Source organism: Equus asinus, chromosome 16 (assembly GCF_041296235.1).
Source record: "Equus asinus isolate D_3611 breed Donkey chromosome 16, EquAss-T2T_v2, whole genome shotgun sequence".
In the NCBI taxonomy this organism is placed as follows: domain Eukaryota; kingdom Metazoa; phylum Chordata; class Mammalia; order Perissodactyla; family Equidae; genus Equus; species Equus asinus.
The window spans coordinates 1,571,369-1,593,137 of NC_091805.1; the positions used below are offsets into that span (position 1 = coordinate 1,571,369).

Sequence of the window (21,769 nt, forward strand, 5' to 3'; positions counted from 1 at the left end):
GTTTCTTGGAAATGTTTTGGCTGCACGCACATAGTGACAGTCTAATAACAAACAGCATTACATTGTTTGTGCCTGCTCATCTGTGCCATGCGAAGTCTCTGAAAAACAGCTCCCTGCTCCTGTGCAAAGTTAAGTCAAATGCTTTGGTTCCTCAAACGAGAGACAATGGATTTGCTGGATTGCCGAGGCACGTTTCTATAATAATTTGCACGTCCTTAGTCCACTGTTTTGATTGTTCTTCAAGAGGAATCCTTTTGACAGGTAGCTAATCTGTGTTTTGACAGATCTCAGAACCTACAAAAACTAGCTTCCCATTCTTCAGTCCCTGTGGAGTCTGTAACTCTCACCATAGGTCTGTGCTCTTATTTCTTTCAGTTTGTACTTAAACAATCTCTTCCCCTGTGTACATAGGGCTCTTAATGCACTTATGATGCCGGGCTGAGATTAGTTGTGTAGTATTACTCTTTTGGGTCATTGTAGATTTTGATAAATGTTCTTTGAACTGATATAAAAAAAAGCCGTTTTTGCATGTAACCTGTTGAATGTTCAAGAGAGAATGGCCAGATCTTTTCAGTTCGTACAGGGGGCGTTCTCCTGGAACGGTGCTCCCTGAAGAAGGTGGTCATCCCACCGTCCACATGTGCCACCTAGAAGGCTCTTTATGGGCTACATGGTGCAGTGGTGGTATCTAAGGAAAGGGCGTTTTTTCACAGTGGACACTGGTTTTTCTTGGGGAACATTTCCTCAAGGATCATGAAGTTCTGAGGAATCTGTGCGCTTGGGAGGGTGCACAGTAGGACCACAGGCACACGAGTCTATTTGCCTGTTCTCAGTCTTTTTATTTTATTTTATTTTTTTTTTTAAAGATTTTATTTTTTCCTTTTTCTCCCCAAAGTCCCCCGGTACATAGTTGTGTATTCTTCGTTGTGGGTTCTTCTAGTTGTGGCATGTGGGATGCTGCCTCAGCGTGGTCTGATGAGCAGTGCCATGTCCGCGCCCAGGATTCGAACTAACAAAACACTGGGCCGCCTGCAGCGGAGCGCGCGAACTTAACCACTCGGCCACGGGGCCAGCCCCAGTTCTCGGTCTTTTTTTACTTGCTCCTTCAGTGGTCTCTGGGCAGCTCTGAGATGCGACGGATGCTCTGAGACCAGCTCAGGGAAGCAACAGGATGCTTTCCTGGTCAAGTCGAAGGAGCAGCTTTTCCATTTTCTAACCAGCAGACCTTTGGTGCAGGGTGAGCTAATTTAAAAGTAGCCATTTAGGGGCTGGCCTGGTGGCACAGCGGTTAAGTGCACATGTTCCGCTTTGGCAGCCCGGGGTTCTCAGGTTCCGATCCTGGGTGCAGACATGGCACTGCTTGGCAAGCCATGCTGTGGCAGGCGTCCCGCATATAAAGTAGAGGAAGATGGGCATGGATGTTAGCTCAGAGCCAGTCTTCCTCAGCAAAAAAGAGGAGGATTGGCAGCAGATGTTAGCTCAGGGCTAATCTTCCTCAAATTAAATTAAATTAAATTAACCTTTTATTCTGGAATTCAGCAAATACGGCCTGCCGCATGTTTCTGTAAATAAAGTTTTATTGGGACACAGCCACACCCATTCATTTACATGTCATCTCTAGGGCTTTCGAGTTACAAAAAACAGCAGAGTTGATTAGTTGCAAGAGAGACCATATGGCCCACAAAGCCTAAAATATGTACTGTCTAGCTCTTTCTAGAAAGTGTGCCAACCCTTGAGTTACACCACAGAAGCTAAAGCTCTGACTCAGGTGTGGGTTCAGATACTGCTTTATGGCTTGCTTACTGTGTAGCCTTGCACAAGTTACTTGTTACAAAACTGTCTGACCGTTGATTTCCTTTCCTATAAATGGGAATAATACCACCTGCACCATAAATTTTTACTGGTGATTAAATGGCAAAAGATATATAAAATATTTAATATGTTGATTTTTTTAAACAGTTAGCCCTCTGAAAAGGTTAAGCTATATACAAAAATATATATGTTAGTTGGTATATTATTTTTCCTTCATGCAAGATTGAAAGTTAACTTTTTTGCAGTGCACTGTTAATGTGAAATAATTTGTCGGCATGTTTGTTGTTATATATTTATCTTATAGATACAATTGGTGATATACTCACTATTTCTAACTCTGTGTACTTTGGTAGCATAAATTTTATCAACAAGGCTAGTTATTTAGGTTTTTCCCATGTTGTAAAAAAGTCAGCTGTCCAAACCTTAAATTAACTTAGAGTTAAAACATGACCCTGATTCCGGCAAATGGCAGTATCAAATATTTAATCAATTTAATCAGATTTTTCTTTTTTTACTGATCAGAATATTTTAATATAAAATATCGTTATATTTCATTATTCCCTCTGTGCTTGTTTAATGTTTGGGAACTATTTATAGACCTAAAGTCCTCAATGGTTAAAGTACCCTATGATTTGAAAATCATATTTACTTTGAAGACTTCGCCAAGATTTAAGCAGTGTTTTCTGGTTCATTTGACAAATCATTCTTTCTTTGTATGGAACACCCATTGTGACTCGGACCTCAAATGTGGAGTCTCATTTTCGTCAGGGAACAGAGAGGAGAAACTGCTCCAGAGAGACCACCCAGTGTCCGTGGTATGGCAGAGAGTGAGGCCCCACAGCCTCCTGTTCACTTGCGGCCCACCGCTGGCTCTCTCAGCCTTACTTTCTCAGTCTCTAAGATGAGTGTTAGCCTAGATCATCCTCAAGAGTATTTCTAGATCATCCTTAAGATTCCTGCTAGGTGCATGACTTTTAGGGAGAAGGGATATCCTGTTTGGTTAGGGCGACAAAGCCTTGAATATACCTATTTTCAATTAAAATTAGGAGCCTAAATTTGGGCTTTTTAACTGGGGTCCATCAGCCCACATGGAGTCCAAGGATGACTGTCAATCCCTTGAATTTTCTGTGTAAATTTGGAATATGTGTCTTTTGGTAGGAGGGAGAGGTAGTTCTTACGTCTGTTATGTTTTCCATGAAACGCATGGCCCCAGGCAGGTAAAGCAACACTGCTCTAAATCTGTAAGAATCATGAGGGAAGGATGAATGGACGACACTTCAGATCAGAACAGGCTAAATAGAACCATACAGTCCATATAACACGACTTTTGAAAGAAACGAGTATGGGACGAATGCTTAAATAGCAGATAACAAATACCTATAACGTTTTATCTCCAAGAATTGGTCTAAACTGCAATATAACTTATGAAAACTAAATAGAGGGATTTTCAAACCTTAGGAAATAACAGTTTCCACTTCTATAAAACACTTTGCCACCACTTGAGAATGGTCACACGTCCCAACACAGTCCTTTGTACGTGATAATTGCTTTTCGTTGTATGAAGGAATAAATGTTTTGAAGTTATTTTTCAATGTCAGTATTAGTTGCATATTTTGCTAATGAAAGTCTGGTATCTGACCATATAAGTTTATATAACTCATAATGTAGTGGTTGAGAGCTTGGAATTTGGAGTCATATCATTTTAGACCAGGTCATGACTTTACTAATCCCTCTGAAACTCTTTCCTTAACGGTAAAGTGGAGATAAAAGCACCTACCTCACTGGGTTGTTTAGAGGACCGAGTGACGTATGCACATAAAGCTTATAGCATCCTGCCTGCAGGGAGCAGGTATTCCGCACGTGGTAGTTTGTTTTTTAAATTTTTTTTATTGCAATAACATTGGTTTATAACATATATATTTCAGGTGTACATTGTTATATATTTTGAATTCTGTGTAGATTGTCATGTTCACCACCCAAAGACTAATTACAATCCATCACCACACACATGTGCCTAATCACCCCTTTCAGCCTTCCCCCCCTTTTCCCCTCCAATCCAATCTCTGTTGCTATGAGTGTGTTTATCGTTGTCTTCATCTTCTACTTATGAGTGAAATCATACAGTATTTGACTTTCGCCCTAACTTATTTCACTCAGCATAATACCCTCAAGGTCCATCCAAGTTGTCACAAATGGCTGCATTTCATTATTTCTTATGGCTGAGTAGTATTCCATTGTGTATATACCACATCTTCTTTATCGATTCGTCCCTTGATGGGCACCTAGGTTGCTTCAAAGTCTTGGCTACTGTGAATAATGCTGCAGTGAACATAGGGGTGCGTGTATCTTTATGCCTTCGTGTTTTCATGTTCTTTGGATAAATACCCAGCAGTGGAATAGCTGGATCATATGGTAGATCTATTCTTAATTTTCTGAGGAATCTCCATACTGTTTTTCATAGTGGCTGCACCAGTTTGCACTCCCACCAGCAGTGTATGAAGCTTCCTTTCTCTCCACATTCTCTCCAACACTTATCGTTTCCTGTCTTGTTAATTATACCCATTCTGTGGGGCGTGAGGTGCTATCTCATTGTAGTTTTGATTTGCATTCTCTCATAGTTAATGATGTTGAACGTGTTTTCATGTGCCTGTTGGCTATCTGCATGTCTTCTTTGGAGAAATCTCTGTTCAGATCTTTTGCCCATTTTTTAATTGGGTTGTTAATTTTTTTGTTGTTGAGATGTATGATTTTGTATATTTTGGATATTAAAGCACTTGGTAGTTTTTAATCATCACAACCATCCCTTCCCTCAAGCTTTCCTATTCTATAGATCTAAGCTCCTCATAAAAATTGCTACCTTTGAATGAAGTGTAATTTTTATGGAGAACATTTCAAATCCCCCTTGATTATCAAGAAATTTTCCAGTATCTTGATGTCAATTAGTACTCCACAAAAGATCATTTTACTAAGCATTTTTCTCAGTGTTCTTGGTTTCATTTAGTTCAAGATAGGGGAAACGCTGATTTCGGTTGCTTTAGTTTTAGCAAGAGACATCTTCCCTGAAAGGGGCAGAGTTAAAGATGGAAGAATTGATATCTTGTAGCAATAACTAAGCGTTCAGATGGGAAAGAAAGAGGCTGCCCATTTTAAAGATGGAGAGAGAGACCCTGGTCCAAGAAGATGCTTAAGCTCTGAAAAGGAGTCTCAGAAGAAGTCAGTCGAATGTTCTCTTCTCTTTACTACCATTAATTCTGTGGAATATCTGCAACTGTGCCTTCATGTGGACTGGAATCAGCCCCCCGCTTTGGAAAGCATTGGCATAGAAGCGCACGGATGACTTAGAAGGTGAAGGCCTTCAAGCAAAGGAAAAGTCACCCCTAATCCTTTAGACAGTCTCTCACGGGGCAAACACTCCTGAGTGGAACGTGGAGTACATATCAGCCCTGCTTGCTCTCCGCCAGGCACCCTTGTGCAGTGCTTGTGCTGTACAACCAAACATGAATGGCTCTATTACTAAATCTTCTGAAACCTAGCTTTCTGACATGCTGACCATTCCAGCCTGAACACAAAGCCGTGAGAGAAATGATGGGAAGTTTCCAGGCGCCAAAATAAATATGACATTTGTACTCATAGCTCATTTACTTTGCTCAAAAATGAGTCCCTGACTAGATCTTGTTAGCTACCAATTTGCAAATAAATTTTTCACTTCTAATGTGTCGTATTTTACACTCGCTAGGATGAGACAAAAACTCTTTGTCAAACAGACTTCAGGTAGGCCCGCTGACTGCAGGATCCACAAATGAAAAGTATCGACCGACGGCAAAAGCAGAGGTGGAAAACTACGTAAAGCAGACCCGAGGAGCACGAACACAGCAGCCTCTGTTTGGCTGCACCGGCAAGCAAGCAGCCCTTGAGGCCACGGCTGCACCCCTGCCGTCCTTTCCTCCTGCTGGGCACCCCTCCACCCCCAGCATCTCAGTGGGAGGTGGGGTCTCTGTAGCTCCCTCTCCTGCTGCTTCCCTAGTCCAGCTCTGCTCGCACGGCTACCCTGGTGCTCCAGTTCCTGCGTGTATTTACAGCTCCGTGGAAGAGCGCGTCGCGATTCGTTTTAATCCAGCGCTTCTTGTTAATGCCTTGTCTGAAGGACACACTCAGTACTTACTGATGAGAGAGCGAGTGCGCGACCCTCGGGATGTGTGAGTGACGCGGGGGCGCGTGAGCGGGAGCGGTCTGGGCACTGACTGCTTCCTGATACTTTTTCTTCTTGAAATATTCCTTTCAAGTGCGCTGTCTGGAGTTGAGTGTTGGACTTATTTGTGCAGAGCAGTTTTATAGTTGACAGGACAGAGCCGAGGCACGTCAGCCTGGATTGTAGAGCAGTGGGACGGGGCTCGTGGTGTGATACACAGGGTTCTGAATGAGGACAGACTTCTTGTAGTCAGTGGAGGACTATTAAAGCTATCGAGGCAGAGGTGCAATCCCCTGACCGTGTTCTTGACAGAGAATTGACGTGTGGACGGGTCACAAGGGGAGGCTATGGGGAGCTATGATGACGTATCAGTTAGGATGAAGTTCCAACCATGCGTGAAGAAACCCCAAGACAACAGTGATTCTAGGGGACAAGAGTTTATTTTTCTTGCAGGTATGAGTCTGGAAGTGGGCCCTGCACTGTCTGGGACCCAGGCTCCCTCCATATTGCTGCTCTTCAGTGCATGGCCTCCCTTCCCTGCATCCCCTCAGCGTACAGAGGACGCTCGCGCCAGCTATCAGCGTTCCAGCTGCCAGGGAGGAGAAACGAGGAGAGAAGGACAACCTTGCTCCTCTTAAGGATGTTTCTGGGAAGTTGCACATGGCCTTTCAGCTTAAATTCCGTGGTCCAGAGTTGTTATACAACTGGCTACAAAGGAGGCTGAGAAATGTTATTTTTCTTCTGTGCAGACATGTGCCCAACTAAAAATATTGGTTTCCATTACTCAAGAAGAAAGAAAGAATGGATATCAGAGAACAAATTAACAGAATTTCCAATGGCAGGTTTTTTTAATAATGTAGGAAATATGGAGAGAAGGCCATAAGCTCATATAAGTAGAACTTTTCTTAGAAAAGAAGGTATGCATTCATTCATTCATTTAACAAGCATTTATTGACGTTGTCCTGAGAGCCGGGTACGGTTCTAGGTGTGGAGGGAGTCAGTGGGGGAGAGTCCGTGATAAAGAGCTGACGTGATCGTCAGGGAGAGCGTGTATGGCCTGGCACACACCCCCGGGGAACCTCAGAAGGAACCTTTAAGAGCGATGGGAGGACAGTGCGGGAGAGCTGCGGTGTGTGACCTCAGGTGAGGTGAAGAGCACCTCTTTGAATCTCACCGGAGAGGCCACGACCCTTGGCCTGAGTCCACATGAGAAGGAGCCCACCAGCCTGAGAAGGTATCGACTTCTTTTCCTTCAGTTCTGGCCTTGACTTCGTTTCATGTTTACATCATAGGTTTAAAACTGTGGGCGCCAGGCTAGGGAAGACCCTGTGGTATGATATTCTGTCTCCTCCATTCCGACGTACATGTTTTTATGTTCTTGGAAAGAGACCAAAATGTACTCTCTCTAGGACTTTGAGCACTTTGCTGAAGGAGGTCAGAATACAGGCAGCGTGCTCACCCCTTTTTGTGTGTGTGTTTGCTTGCTTGAACTTATCTTTCCAAACCAGGAGAGAGTGGAAATTTTGGCCTACATAGTATTTTGATTCTCCTAGAGCTATTTTTAAAGGTTTATTATTTTAGTTGAATGTTGTTTATGGTAGTATGATGATTTCTAGACGGTAATATGTATTTTTTAATTATTTATCATAGTTTATATTAAGGTATATCTAAAAGCAATATACTTTCTTATGTGTTCTTTACCCAGTTAAATAAAAATGTGGTGGATTGGCAGATTAAAGCTTTCAGAGGAGATTTCTTTGATGTAGAAAAGGTGTTTAAATTCTGCCTAAGATGTAATTCGAAAAGAAAATAAGGCAGCACTTATTCTTAAGGGAATTCGTAAGTTAGAGCTAAAAACAAATCATGGGTACCTGATCATTTGGTTATTTATACTTAGAAAAGTGTAAAAATGAAAAGGGTATTAGAGGGCCCGGCCCCGTGGCCAAGTGGTTAAGTTTGCACGCTCTGCGTTGGCTGCCCAGGGTTTTGCCGGTTCGGATCCTGGACGTGGACATGGCACTGCTCATTAGGCCATGTTGAGGCCGTGTCCCACATGCCACAACCAGAAGGACCCACAACTAAAAAAATATATACAACTATATACTGGGGAATTTGGGGAGAAAAAGCAGAAGAAAAAAAAGGAAGATTGAAAACAGTTGTTAGCTCAGGTGTCAACCTTTAAAAAAAAAAGGATATTAGAAAACAATTTTGTAACTCAAAAACTTTTAAAAGCCTCTAATCTGTGGTTGCATGTATAAATAGGATGTTATATTGATGCCTGAAGTATTAAAATGTGCTGTTGGTGATTTTTTTTTCTTTGCTACAAAATCTATGTCTCCCTGCCTCTTTGGAGGTTAATGGTATAGTGGTTTTAATTTAATTGCGTCTGCGTGGAGTCTTTAAGAAAGCTTTAACTTGTCGTTAGACGTGGCTGCTCGTTTGGGTACGTTAGCGCGTAAGCCATTCACTGTGTTTAGCGGGCAGTTCCCCCCCCCCCCCACTGGCTTCCCATCGTAGCTGTTGAAGGCTCTTGTGGGTGGCCCCAGAATTTCTCTCCATGTCCCTCAGTGTCTTCTGTGCCCCTCTGTAGTGGCAGTCCTTCCAGCATCCCATACTCCGCCTTGCCTCCGAGCCTTTGATGCACCTTCCCTGCCTAATAGTACTCCCCTTCAACCCCCTTAGCTCCCAACCTCACTTCCTGGAGGAAGACCTCCCTGACGTCCAGTTCAGATGCAGATGCTTTTTCTATAAGTCCCCTGTGGTGCTTTTTCTTTCTACCTTTCATCCGAGTTCCTCTTAGGATTATCAGGTGAATTCTGTCTCTTCCAGGGCCAGGTCTGCATTGCCCGTCAGCACCTGGCACCATGCTTGTCACATGAGGGGTGTCACTAAAAGCTGTTTTGAGGGAGTGAACAAGTGAGCGTGATTTTCAGCCTTTATACTTTATACCGGAGAGCTGAGCAAAGTTCACTTTCACATTACTGGTCCTGATCAAGAAAAATACATAAATTTAACTCATTCTTATCTTTGGAATTAAAAAACCCATATAGTATAGTCAAAAGAGCCTTTGTGTCTAGAGTCAGGAGGTCTATATTCAGATTTCAGCTCAGTCATTTTCTTGTTGTGCAGCCTCAATCAAGCCACGTAAACTCTCTGGGCTTCGGCTTATTCATCCTCAGCGGACATGGCTAATGCCTACCTCGAATGTTAATTTGAGGATTAAATGAGAAAAAGGTGTATGGCAGAGCCTGGTGCAGTGCCTAATTTAAAACTCATTCTCAATAGATGGCCTTTGCTTTTGAGTATAATTATGTCTTTAATATCTTCTGCATTCATCTCATAACTGTTTTGATATCTCCAAGCTAAAAGTGACATTATCGTTTAATGAACCCAGTGGTTCTCGAAGTGCAGCCCCCCCAACATGTCAATCAAAGGAAAATTTTTTATTTTTATTCTTTGATCTCATGCAGGAGAAGAAGGGACCAGGGAGTTAACTGGTTCAGTTGACCGGGGACAGAGTCAACCAGTGACGAGGGCAGAAGGCGAGGACCAGAGAGGGCACAGCCGTCTCTGGGCCGTCTCTGGGCTGTGGGGTGATTCGCACGTGGAGCAATGGCAGCTGGGGGTGCTCTGGCTTCTGCAGAGGAGGTGGAGTGACGGCGAGAGGTGTTGCGTTGTGCTTCTAAGCGCCGCCTCACATGTGTCCGCAACAGCTCAGCTGTAGTTGCCGTTATTAGTTTCACTTTACACACGAGGCCACGGAGGAAAGCAGGAGGGCGGTCAGCCCAAGGCTTCCCAGCTGCAGGCGGCAGAAGTAGAATTTGAACCTGCAGGCTGACTCCAGAGCCCCCTGCTAAGTCACTAGGTGTTACTGCCCAGTTTAACTGAGGAGGCTCTGCTGTGCGTACTCAGAGGACAAGGAGAGGCTGGGAGAGTGAGAGAGGAAGATCAGGCTCCCCAGGAGCACTCCCCGGGGAGTCCACCCAGGAAGCTGTCATACAGGATTTAAAGTGGACTTTGGGTGCCCTTTGTACCAGGGAGCTTGGCTTTTCTCCTGCCTTCACCCCCTCATCTTTGTTTTTGAATGGTAGTCTGTTAGAGCTGTAGAATTACATCAAAATTTAAGCATAAGTGAATTGCTGGGAAAGGCAAATGTGCAAAAATATTCAGTCTCTCATCCTTCACTTCTAGAGGCTGCAAGTCAAGTATCACTTAACTGAATGCTTACTGTGTGCCCGGTGCCACTGTCGGTGCTGGGGATACACGATGAGTGAGGCCCAGGTCTGTTCTCAAGGTCCCCCATCCTGCAAGGAAGACGGATGAGTGAGATTTCACAGTGGAGGAAGCCCTGTGATAGAGGCCGGCTCTCGGGGTGCCTTGGAGAAAGAGAAAGGACTCTGAATCCTCTGTGAGCATTGCACGGTCGCTGAGGCCTGGAAGAATGGAGGAGCCGTGACATGGCAGCATGGCTAGAGAGCATCATGCAAGGGAGCGTGGCGGGGAACGGAGCAACGGGAAGCACTCACTGCTGAGCACTTGTGCCTCTGGCACAGAGCGAGGAGAGTTATGGACAAATATGGCTCTCAAAAACATAAGGGTTCACTTTATTTTATTCGGCCATACTAAATAAAGAACTCTCCTTTTATTCCTACATATTTTTTCTAAACTTGCTTTTGAACCTTTTATCAATTTTACCTTAAATTATCTCTTTAAGAGTTGAACTTTCTGCTCCAGGAGAGGTACCTTTAACAAGCTTTCAGCACCCGCTCTTCGCAGGAACAACTTGATGGCATGTTAGGAGAAAGAGAGGAGGAGTGCTGAATGCAGTTTCACATGGCCTTTTAAAGAAGTTCATGTGGTTTATAACTCGTAAGGGAGAGGGTGATTTATGTTAAAATATCGACTCTGCCCTTTCCTGGCCGATGTTCTGGGCCGTTCACTTAATCCCTCCCAGCCTCTGTGCTTCTCTTTTCCAGACAAGACTATCGAAGTATCAGATGAAACCATTTATTTGAAGGCAGCTGTCACTCAAAAGGCAGCGTCTGTCGTTACAGATTCGAGTCAGAACTGCCCGCGAGGGGGGACTTTGAGTTGTCTCCAGCAGACGCCCCTGCCTGCTTTTCTGCTCTGCTGCTTCTGCCTCTCTGTTGAGCTTGCTCCTTCCTCTCAGCTCCATCCCCTCTCATTTATCTTGTCTTTTATCTTCTGAGACAGCAGCTGGTCACTGATGTGCCAGATCCTGTCCAGATTCTGACTGTCAGCTGCTTTCAGAGTGTGATCAGTCTAAAGACAAGACACATGAGAACAGACTGATACCATCCTGGGACTAATTCCTCTTCCATGTTACCCTCTTGACTGCCTGAAAAAAAAAAAGCCAAAAAGATACTAAAGCCCACAGGGTAAAGTATTAAATGGTGCAAAAAGGGCGACACCAGAGAGAAGACAAGTCTCTGTCCCTCTGTGGGAAGGAGATGAATGATGAGTGTTGTCAGTTTGTTTTGAGTCTCTGGTATCTTCTCTGTGTCTTTACTATAATCGTCTTAGCTACTAGCTTTTTTAGAACTTAATCCTTTTTGTTGGCTTCTTTAGGTATACGGGACAGATGCTTCCTTTCATTCCGCAGCTTTTCTGCAGGATATATGTGGTCTCCTTCCCAACTCTCGGCTGTTGTTTTGGCAAATGCACATCCAGGTCACAACATAACCTTAAACAAATTTTCAAGGGTTAACTTCTTTTTAATAGACTATTTTATTTGTTTTTATTGTGATGGAAAACTGTTGTGAATAATGCTGCTATGAACATGAGTGTGCAAATCTCTCTTCAAGATTCTACTCTAAATCTTGCTGGATACATACCCAGAAGTGGGATTGCTGAATCATATGCTGGTTCTATTTTTAATTTTTTGAGGAACCTCTACACTGTTTTCCGTAGTGGCTGCACCATTTTTCATTCTCACAAACAGTGGACTAGAGTTCCAACTTGTCCACATCCCCACCCACGCCTCTTATTTGCCATTTTTTTAATGCTAACCATCCTAATGGGTGTGAGGTTATATCTCATTGTAGTTTTGATTTGTAGTTATCTGATGATTAGTGATGTTGAGCATCTGTTCATATGCTTGTTGGTCATTTGTCTATTGTGTTTCAAGAAATGTCTATTCAAGTCTTTTGTCCATTTTTTGAGTAATTTTTTGTTGCTGAGTTGTAGGAGTCCTTTATATATTCTGGATATTAACCCCTTGTCAGGAATATGATTTGCAGATATTTTCTCCCATTCCGTAGGTTGCCTTTTCACTGTGTTGATTGTGTCCTTTGATAAACAAAGGTTTTAAGTTTGATGTCGTTCTCTTTGTCTGCTTTTGCTTTTGTTGCCTCTGCTTTTGGTGTCATATCCAAGAAGTCATTGCCAAGTCCAATGTCATAAAGCTTTCCTCCTGGGATTTCCTCTAGGAATTTTATAGTTTTTGATAATATACTTTTTTTTTTTTTTTAAAGATTTTTATTATTTCCTTTTTTTCCTCCCCAAAGCCCCCCGGTACATAGTTGTGTATTCTCCGTTGTGGGTCCTTCTAGTTGTGGCATGTGGGACGCCGCCTCAGCGTGGTCTGATGAGCAGTGCCATGTCCGCGCCCAGAATTCGAACCAACGAAACACTGGGCCGCCTGCAGCGGAGCGCGCGAACTTAACCGCTCGGCCACGGGGCCAGCCCGATAATATACTTTTTGTTTATTTATTTACTTACTTATTTTAGACTTGAGTTTTCAGAGCAGTTTTAGATTCACGGCAAAATTGAGCCGAAAGTACGCAGAGTTCCCGTATACCTCCTGCTCCCCAGCACACGCTACTTCCCCCACTATCAACATCCTACGTCAGTGGTACATTGTTACAATCAATGAACCTACACTGACGGGTCATCACCACCCAAAGTCTGTAGTTTACCTTAGGCTTCACGCTTGGTGTCGGACATTCTGTGGGTTTGGATAAATGTGTAATGACGTGCATCCACCATTATAGAATCATCCGCAGCATTTCACTGCCCTGAAAGTCCTCTGTGCTCATCTCGCCCTCCCCCTAAGGAGTTGACTTTTAATCGAGAAAATTTTGAACCGTTCAGGAGATCCCACCATCAAAGTGTTCAGTCCCAAACTGCAGAACTATCAGCTACCTCTGAGATTTTTCAGTCACCTGGTTCAGCAGCCATTGAAGTAGAAATTTAATCAGGACAGTGTTCCCTTTCTCTCAGGAAATCTTTACTAACAAAAGCTTCAAAACCAAAAACTTTATTTGAGAATATTTCGAGCTCCTTTACGTTGTTTTAGAGGATGGCAGCTTTTAAGGTGATTTCACAAGTGCTCTTCATTTTATCATTTTAAAGTCCTGTGGGCCAGTTCAGGCAGGCAAGGTTATTTTCACTTAACTCATGACCAGACTGGGGCTGGATGAAGGTAAGCCATGTGCCCGAGATTTCATGGCTAGCCAGCAGGGTCAAGTCCCGGTTCTTGATCCCGGGTCTGCTGTGTCTCTCCCCACACCCGTGCCTCCTCTTGGCCTTGGAGACATGCGAGTATGCTCTTGGCCTGTCGCAGAGGTGAAGCAGAGCTTCCTAGCGGCTGCTTCTTTGGCTGAGCTCTGTTTAAAACATGCTGGAATCTGACCTGCTGTGTACTGTGCAGCTTTCTGCCACTTAAACTCTCTAAGCCTGTTTCCTCATATTTAAAATGAAAGCAGTGCTATGTAATTAAAACTGGTTTATGTGGAACTTTAAGGAGCTCTCCAACTGCAGGAGACAAGGAAGGAGAGTTTTGGCTGGTTAGCAAACAAACCTCAGGTACATACAGCTGCTCTGTGCTAGGCATTAGGATAACACTTCATGTCCTTTAATTTTGTCTTCTCGAATTCCTAGCACAAGAAAGGTTATTGTTCTTTTTTTAAAGATGGAAATGTGAGGTTGAGTAACATGCAGATACAACGTGGCATCAGTGGAATCTGAGTAGAGTTTTTTTTCACATCACCATCTGCCTTTTAGTGAAGAACTTTCTGACTCTAAAGCGCCTGCACTTTTTTTCTATAACTAAAACATGGTGTTTCTAATAATGGTGAAATGTCTGAATTACCCAGAAAAGGTGTTCTTCTCAGTTTAATCCTGGAGTTTTTTATTCTAATTTAATTCTTAGGGAAAGTAAAACTCTGTATTAATTAGAAATTTTAATTAACCTAAATAACCTGTTTCTTGACCAATTCAGATAATGAAGAATTTGTAAGTTTGTGTTTCCATAGTTTATTCATGTATTCATGCTGCACCTACCCTGGGCCTGGAACTCTAACTAGACAGAACAGAGGTCGTTTCCTCCCAAATGATGGTGGGGGACACAAGCAATAAACTGAAAACCCTACACAAAATACTGTCAGATCCCAGCTAGAATTCTTCTTCCCCAAATCTTGCTCTGGTTCTTGGAACTAATCCGTATGTACAGGCCCTGGGCAGATATCAGCAGATGGTTCCGAAGGAGGTGTGCACCGGGGGACCAGGTGAACTTGGCAAATATCATATTATATTCTTTTTTGACATTCTGCCACAGTTCCCTTTAGTTATTGGAAACTGCCATTTTTTTCCCTCCAGAAAATATAATTAAACACCTCAATGCTGTCAGTGCCACCGCTGATTCCCGTGATCTGTGCCAGTGTGGGGCTTTTGTGAGTGTTGTTGCCTGACTGGCTAATGCCCAGGAAGCAAATTCACCCCCTCCAGCACGTTTTTGCTCTGCTCTAACCAGAATGAGCTTGCGACCGAATGCCTTTGTAGTGATTAGAGAGCCATGTTCTATGTTCGCCTAATATTTAAAATGTACAACAAATCTTGGTAAAGCGTGTTTTTAAAATTACCTTTGGCTTTTCTTGGTTCTGTTTTCAAAATCAAAATGTTTTTATTGGTTTCTCTGAAGGCACTAACAATTTGAGGTCAATAATGATCAAACCCTTTGTTATACCTTGTTTTTAGGCATCTCTCAGGGCTGTAAAGGCATTTTGAGCTTGGATGGGGACTTAGCTTGGGTTTTTAGACAATATCCCTTAATGTGTTTAAGAATTACATAGAGATCTGTTTATGAAAAAAAAAAGATGGTGATTCCTTGACTGCATCCCAAGATTTAGATTCTGCAGGTACGACATGGAGCCCAGACAACCGCACTTCATACAGAACTGCCTCGGGCACTCCGTGGACCACACTTTGGGAACCACTAGTTTGGATGTGATGGTGCTCGTAAAGAGAGGCCTCCCTGGATGTATCTGTCAAGACTGACACTGAGCCTGTGTGGTTGAGCCTGGTGCACACAGGACCATCTTCCCTAATTAGGGTGGACGAACTTTCCTCCGTGCTAAACTAACTTCCTTTGATGTTTTAAGCCTAAAGGTGGTCAGTGAACTTTGTAGACAGATCGTTTGCCAGCTGCATCTCCCCCACTGAATGATCACCTTACCCCACATCCCTCATTATCAGAGATATTTAGCCAAGTCGTCAGTTTTCTCATGGCTTGAAATAAAGAAGGAATTGGGGGGAATTGTGAAAATGAGAGAGGAAGATAGCCCGCCTGTAACTTCAGTTTTGACCTGGCCTAATTGCCCCCCTATCTGAGACTTAGAGGGGTAAAACTGGCTGCATTAGTGAGAACTTCTGGATTCTGTTCCTGGTTTTGCCATTGGTTTGCAATTAACCTCTGTGATCCTTGGTGTCCTTGATTGTGAATGCTCTGGACTGGTTTCTCTCCCTCACCAAACTAAATGCGATTCTTAAGAGTTTAGGTCCTGATTACAGAAGTTGAATCTTTCTTTGTCTGCTGTCATGTGACTGAAGTGTGGAACTTCTTATGCTTTGATATGCCTAATTCAACCTTTATTCCTCTCCCTTTTAATTCACTCTTATCCCCTTAGTGAGTAGCATAATGCCTGGCCCAGAACAGGTGTTCAATACTGCTTCTTAATGAATGCATGGAGTGAAGTCAGCTGTTACTCCTGTCTCTGACTCCTTGAGTTACTTTTTCTGTGCCAGTTGACACCTTACCCCAGTTTGTGTCCATTACCCATCATTCTTGGGTGCCTTGTCATGGCCTCCGATGTGGTCAGGTCCCTGTTCTCTTCCTCTGAGTGGTCCTGCCCGCTGTTGAGTGGTGACTTGTCCTCAGACGTTGTTCAGGGTGTTTCTTCCATCTCTGCCTCATCCAGCAGCAATTCCAGGCTCATCTTCTCCTTCACTCTTGAGCTCCAGGTTGCAGTCAGCAGCTCTCTGTTATTGATACCACAAACCAGGCCATTCAGACTAAACTGTCATCTCCTTGGTCTTCATCTTTGTCTCTGAAGATCATACCTCGGTTTCCTCATTCCTCTTCCTTTACCTCAGACGTTCCAACAGCCCACAAGCGTTGTTGACTTTGTCCGTCAAATTGTCTCCTACCACCACATGCCAGCTTTGCCTCTGCTGTACTGTCCACCGTTCTCGTTTTATAGTCTTCGTGTCCGTGCCCTCTGTCTCCCCTCTTCAAGCCATCCTGTGTGTACTGCCGCTAAATTAAACATCCGGAGGCTGGGCTCGGGGTTGCCTGTGTGGATTCCATGTCTTGCCCTACATCATAAATCCCAAAAGAACTGAGGCAGGTTTTTGACTTCCCTCCTGCCGCTCTAGCAGATCTGAGCACAGCACACTTCTTCAGCTGCCTTATATGGTGAGTGAGCATATGGATTTGGAGTGACACAGACCTGAATCCAAACCCCAGGTCCGCCAGTCACTAAGCTGACTTTGGCAAGTTCCACAACCTCCATGAGCCTCTGTTTCCTCATCTGTAAAATGGGATGACTGGGTCTTATAGGGTTCTTAGGAGAGTTTTGTTTTTGTTTTAGTTGTGAAAATTTGCAAACATGAAGAGAACAGTCAGCGAATTTCCATATGTTATTCTCTCAGGACTCAGTAATTACCAAGGCTTTGCTGTATTTGTGTCACCTATCCCTTATTTTTCTTGACTGAAATATTTTAAAACCATTCCCAGACATCATGTTATTTCATCTGCACATAAGCATCTCTAAAAATACAACTCTCGTATTGTTAATGTACCTAACACCGTAATTCTTTAGTTTTATCTAACATATAATCCATAATCAAAATCTTTGTTGTCTCAAAATGTATTTTTACAGTCGGTTTGTTCAAATCAGAATTCAAACAAGGTCCTCACATTAATATTTTATTTTGTTAAGTGTCTTTAAAAAAATGTATCGAAATAGATACAAACAGAACACTGAACTATAGTTTGATAGATTTCCACCTGCCACCCAGGTCATGAAATAGAGTATTGCTACCACCAAGAAGTCTCTTTGTGCCCCCTCTGATTCACTGTTTCTTCCCTCTCCCCAAAGGTCAGCACTGCCCTGACTTCTGAAACCATAGGTTAACTTTGCCTATTTTTGAATTTGATAAAAATGGAATCATGTGGTGTATACACTTTTCTGTCTTGATGTCTTTCACTCAACGGTATGTTTCTAATAGTCAAACATGCTGTTGCCTACAGCATTAGTTTGTTTTCATTGTTGAATAAAGTTCCGTTGCGTGAATATGCCACAATTTGTTTATCCAGACTGCTGTAAATGGACATCCTGAGGATTATATTTCATAATACCAAATATGCAAAGGGATCAGCATAGCGTCTAACAGTGAAAGTTCAATTAATATTAATACAATGCCTTGTGTTTAAAAGTTGCTCATTGCATATTGATTGGTTTGAATTTTGATTCGTCTAATGGAAAAATTTTAGATTTTCACCATTAGTTGAGGCTTTTTTTCCCCCTCACTCTGTGGTCTGTTAGGGAAATTATCTTAATGATTCTGGTTCTACTTGATAGCCTGAATTTTGTCACTTTAAATTTGTGGTTGATTCTCTTTTCCATTCTTATATCTAATATGGGCTGAATTTTTGTGAGTGAAAGAAAGGAAGTGGTTTAACTTCTGTGTTTTCTTCTCACTTCTAAGTTTAATACTTTTTTGTTTAACTCCAGCCTTGATTTTCACCTAAGATCGTGGACTCCAGAGCCAAATTCTGGATTTAAATCCCAGCTTTCCCATTCACTCACTGTGTTACTGAGCAAGTTACCCATCCTCTCTGTGCCATCTGTGAAATTGGGGACAATAATACCTACTCAGAGAATTTTCTTATGGATCAAATGGTTTAAACTATAGTAAAGCGCTTAGAACAATATCCAGCTGCTATTATTATACTTACTCATGTTTTTGTGTTCCAGTAATTAATTTGTATGCATAAATCCGTAAGATATTACGAAGTTTATATACTGGCAAAAATATCTACTACCTTTAAGAAGAAAGTTTGTTTATTTGCTGTGATATCAAATGTAGCTTTTTTATGCTTGCGTTTTCGTTATTTTCTCTGTGGTCTGAACTTTCGCCTGAGATTTGCTCCTTCCTGGAGCTCAGAGGCTGTTTCTTCTGATTAGTTACAGTTTTCTTTCATATATTTTTACTTCTCAAATTTGCGTGTACTGACTGACTCTCAGAGAATTAAAGTTGGTTACTACATAAGAAAATTAGATTGAGATGCTTATTATAACGTGATTATTTTAAAGTACCATTATTGTATTTAATGTATGGGAAAATGTATTTAAATACTTCTCTGTATTATATTATTCTTTGTCACTTGGAAACAGACGCAGTAACTAAATGCTCCTGAAGATGTATTGGGTCATTATTCCAGTGTGTTGAACATTTTCTTTTAAAATACTGGGCACTGACTTGAATTAAATAAGTTTCTTTCTTGGGAGAAAGGCTCTGTTACTTAGCAACTCCTAATATCCTGTGATGATATTACACCCTGAGACCCTCCTGGGGGATCTTATTGACTTTCTTGGACGAGGAAGAGGCATTGATGCTTTGACACAGAATTATGAGCAACTTGGGGTTCCTTTCTTCAGATAACATTGTCGTGAGGCTAGAAAATCCCTGTTTAAAACAAGCATGACTCTTTAGCTGAGTCAAAAGACTGTTGGCTCTCCCCAGTTGTTCTGTCCTGATGTTCACACAGGCACTTGAGGAAAGCCTGGTGCCAAAAGAGGCAGGCTACTTATATCCTAATCTCTGGTTTTTATTTAGAAACGGAAGGGGCATCTAAGTTATTTGAGATAGGAACTACTGCCACTTGACTATACATTGCAAAAATCAATGGAAAATTTGTATAAAGATTGGCTGTTCATTACAAATATTTCCAGGAAATACCAGTAACAGGTATAATAAGATCCCGGATCATTATGACAGTTTTAACATTTTGTTGCTAAAAGCTAGTACTTATATAATTTATGGGGGGGTGTGTGTGTGTGTACAGGAAATAAAGTACGAGATCTTTGAATTTTTTCCTTAATTTTAGGTGAGAACCTCATTGGCTTCAAATAAAATAATACTCTTTACTCTACCTCTTTAATGTATTTTTAGTGAAATTGAAATGTTTTAAGAGAACAGTTTCCTTAAAACATTTTCTTCCCACTTACCCCCTTCCCCACCCACTGGTGCCATGGAAACGCCCCCTGGAGGCCTCAGAGCAGACGCCAGGCAGCAGGGCCCCCTGTGGCAGAGCTGGAGCGGGGTGTGTGCTGACTCGGCATGTGCCGGAGGACTGACCTGGTTCTCTGCTAAATCCTGAGTCAAGAGATGGACTGGCAGGCCGAGTCCTGATCTTTCAAAGAGGCAGGTTCAGTTCTGCTTTCCCCCCACACACTTTGTTTTCCTTCTACGCTTTCAAAATTCTAGTTCACCTTTTATTATACCTACTGTTTAGAAGTAATTGTTAATGGAAATTACAAGGACCCGCTGAGATTTGAGAGGGCAGGAGGGTGGGAGATAGAAGGAGAAAGGCTGAGATTGAGATTCTGAAGTCATCTACTGCATAGACAGAACATGTTTCTGATTTAATCCAGAGGCATGACTGTGGAGCCAGAGTCTCCATATCAGATTAGTCTTGTGAAGGGCATTCAAAGCTGCCTTATATTTTGGAATCTGTGAACTTTAGGGTTGGCTCTCATGATGCCTGTAGGGAAAGTTTTTGCATTGCTTGGATATTAGTCTGTTAGCTGTTTACAAACCTAGCTGCCCGTGGGACTCATCTAAGGACCTTGTTGCAAAGGGAACTTTACCCCGTTCCTAAACTTGACCCCGGACTCATTGGCTCAGATCTCAGCTGGCAGAGCCCGGTCGTGATTCTGTTTTATAGGCTGTAAGGGTGACTTTTAGGGAGCCAGCCTGGTGGGTCCTCTAGGGAGATGAGACCTGAAACCGTTGTTTGAGCTCCCTTAGGGGAACCTCTTATTGAAAATTCTAGGGAGCCGGCCCCGTGGCCAAGTGGGTAAGTTCGTGCACTCCGCTTCGGTCGCCCAGGGTTTTGCCGGTTCGAATTCTGGGTGCAGACATGGCACCGCTCATCAAGCCATGCTGAGGCGGCATCCCACATGTCACAGTTAGAGGGACCCACAACTAAAAATACACAACTCTGTACTGTGGGACCTTGGGGAGAAAAAGGAAAAATAAAATCTTTAAAAAAAAAAAAAAGGAAAATTCTAGCAGTCTCAGAGAGAGCTGTAGAGTGATGGAGCACCCAGTGCTTGGATTCAGGAGACCTGGCCCGGACGCTGGCCAGCTCACGCTGTCAGTCCGCTCACCTGCAAACGGAGGTGTTGACAAAGGTGTGGGGAGGATTGAATGACCTGGTGGACTGTGAAGTGTTTCTTTCATGTGAGGAGGTATTATGGTAAAATGAGGACTATAAAGGTAGCTTCTTTTACTGAGGGACAAATTTGAAGTATTTTTTTCCTTTAAAATGTTAGAGAAATTTAACATGGTTTGATAGAGAAAGAAGACTTTAGTTTCTAGCTATAAATTAGCTTCATCACCTTATTCAGGATCTCCATTTCCTCAGCCTCATTTCTTTCTTTGTAGAATGGAGTCGGGGTGCGGAAGTTGCTGTGAGAGGAGGTGGCTGTATGGGATTCTTAGTTTGTTTTGCCTGAATTAAAAGTCCCTGATCCCATGATATGGTGAAAACGTAACGTTTAATGTACCTGAAGAGCTGGACCTGTGTCTTTTAAGCCCATTCCACTTGTGAGTCTGAATAAAAATTGTAGGATAACCAGAATTCACGAGCCTGAAGATCTATTAAGTTTAACTGGAGATTAAAGAGCAGATGTATTACCGCATCTGGCACTTTTACTGCCTTATTACTCTTTCTGTTTTATGATGCACTGAAAAAAATGATAAACTAGAAACCTTTTTGCTTTTCAAGTTTCTTCAGTTTAATAGAATGGATTTTAAAAGATAACATACACATAGTAATTTTTTTTGTAGTGGTCCTAATGGATTTTATTACTTTTGAATATAAATCTAAAGAAGAAACCATTTTCTTCTACTTCCTTTAACTGAAAGAATGCATTGTCTTTGGAAAAAACTGTGTATGTCTAATGCTTTTAGGTCTCAAATCACTTTTCTATCATATTGTTTGGGGCGTTGGCAGCACAGTACAGCATAGCAATTGAAGAAGACCTTAGGATCTGTCCATTTATGCTTTTGACAGGCATCTGTTGCATATATTAACAGCCTGACATATGCCAAGCACTGTCTCAGGTGAGAAGACGGCAGTGATCTGGATGGACAGGAGCCCCGTGGAGTTTATATTCCAGGATGGGGAAGTAGAAATAAATAAGTAGTGTAAAAAGATACTTTCAGATATACTGTGAA

General features: G+C 42.5%; 1 protein-coding gene and 1 long non-coding RNA gene across 4 annotated transcripts in view; one reads left to right on the plus strand and one right to left on the minus strand.

Moving 5' to 3' along the window:
- PATJ (PATJ crumbs cell polarity complex component) overlaps positions 1–21,769 on the plus strand; it is a 309,336-nt gene that overhangs the window by 139,209 nt on the left and 148,358 nt on the right. The gene's annotated exons all lie outside the window — the stretch shown is intronic.
- On the minus strand, positions 9,667–10,799 carry LOC139040369 (uncharacterized). Its single transcript, XR_011494770.1, has 3 exons — positions 10,697–10,799; positions 10,230–10,305; positions 9,667–9,800 (listed from the first exon to the last, which is right to left on the minus strand). It is a non-coding gene; the product is annotated as an uncharacterized lncRNA (long non-coding RNA).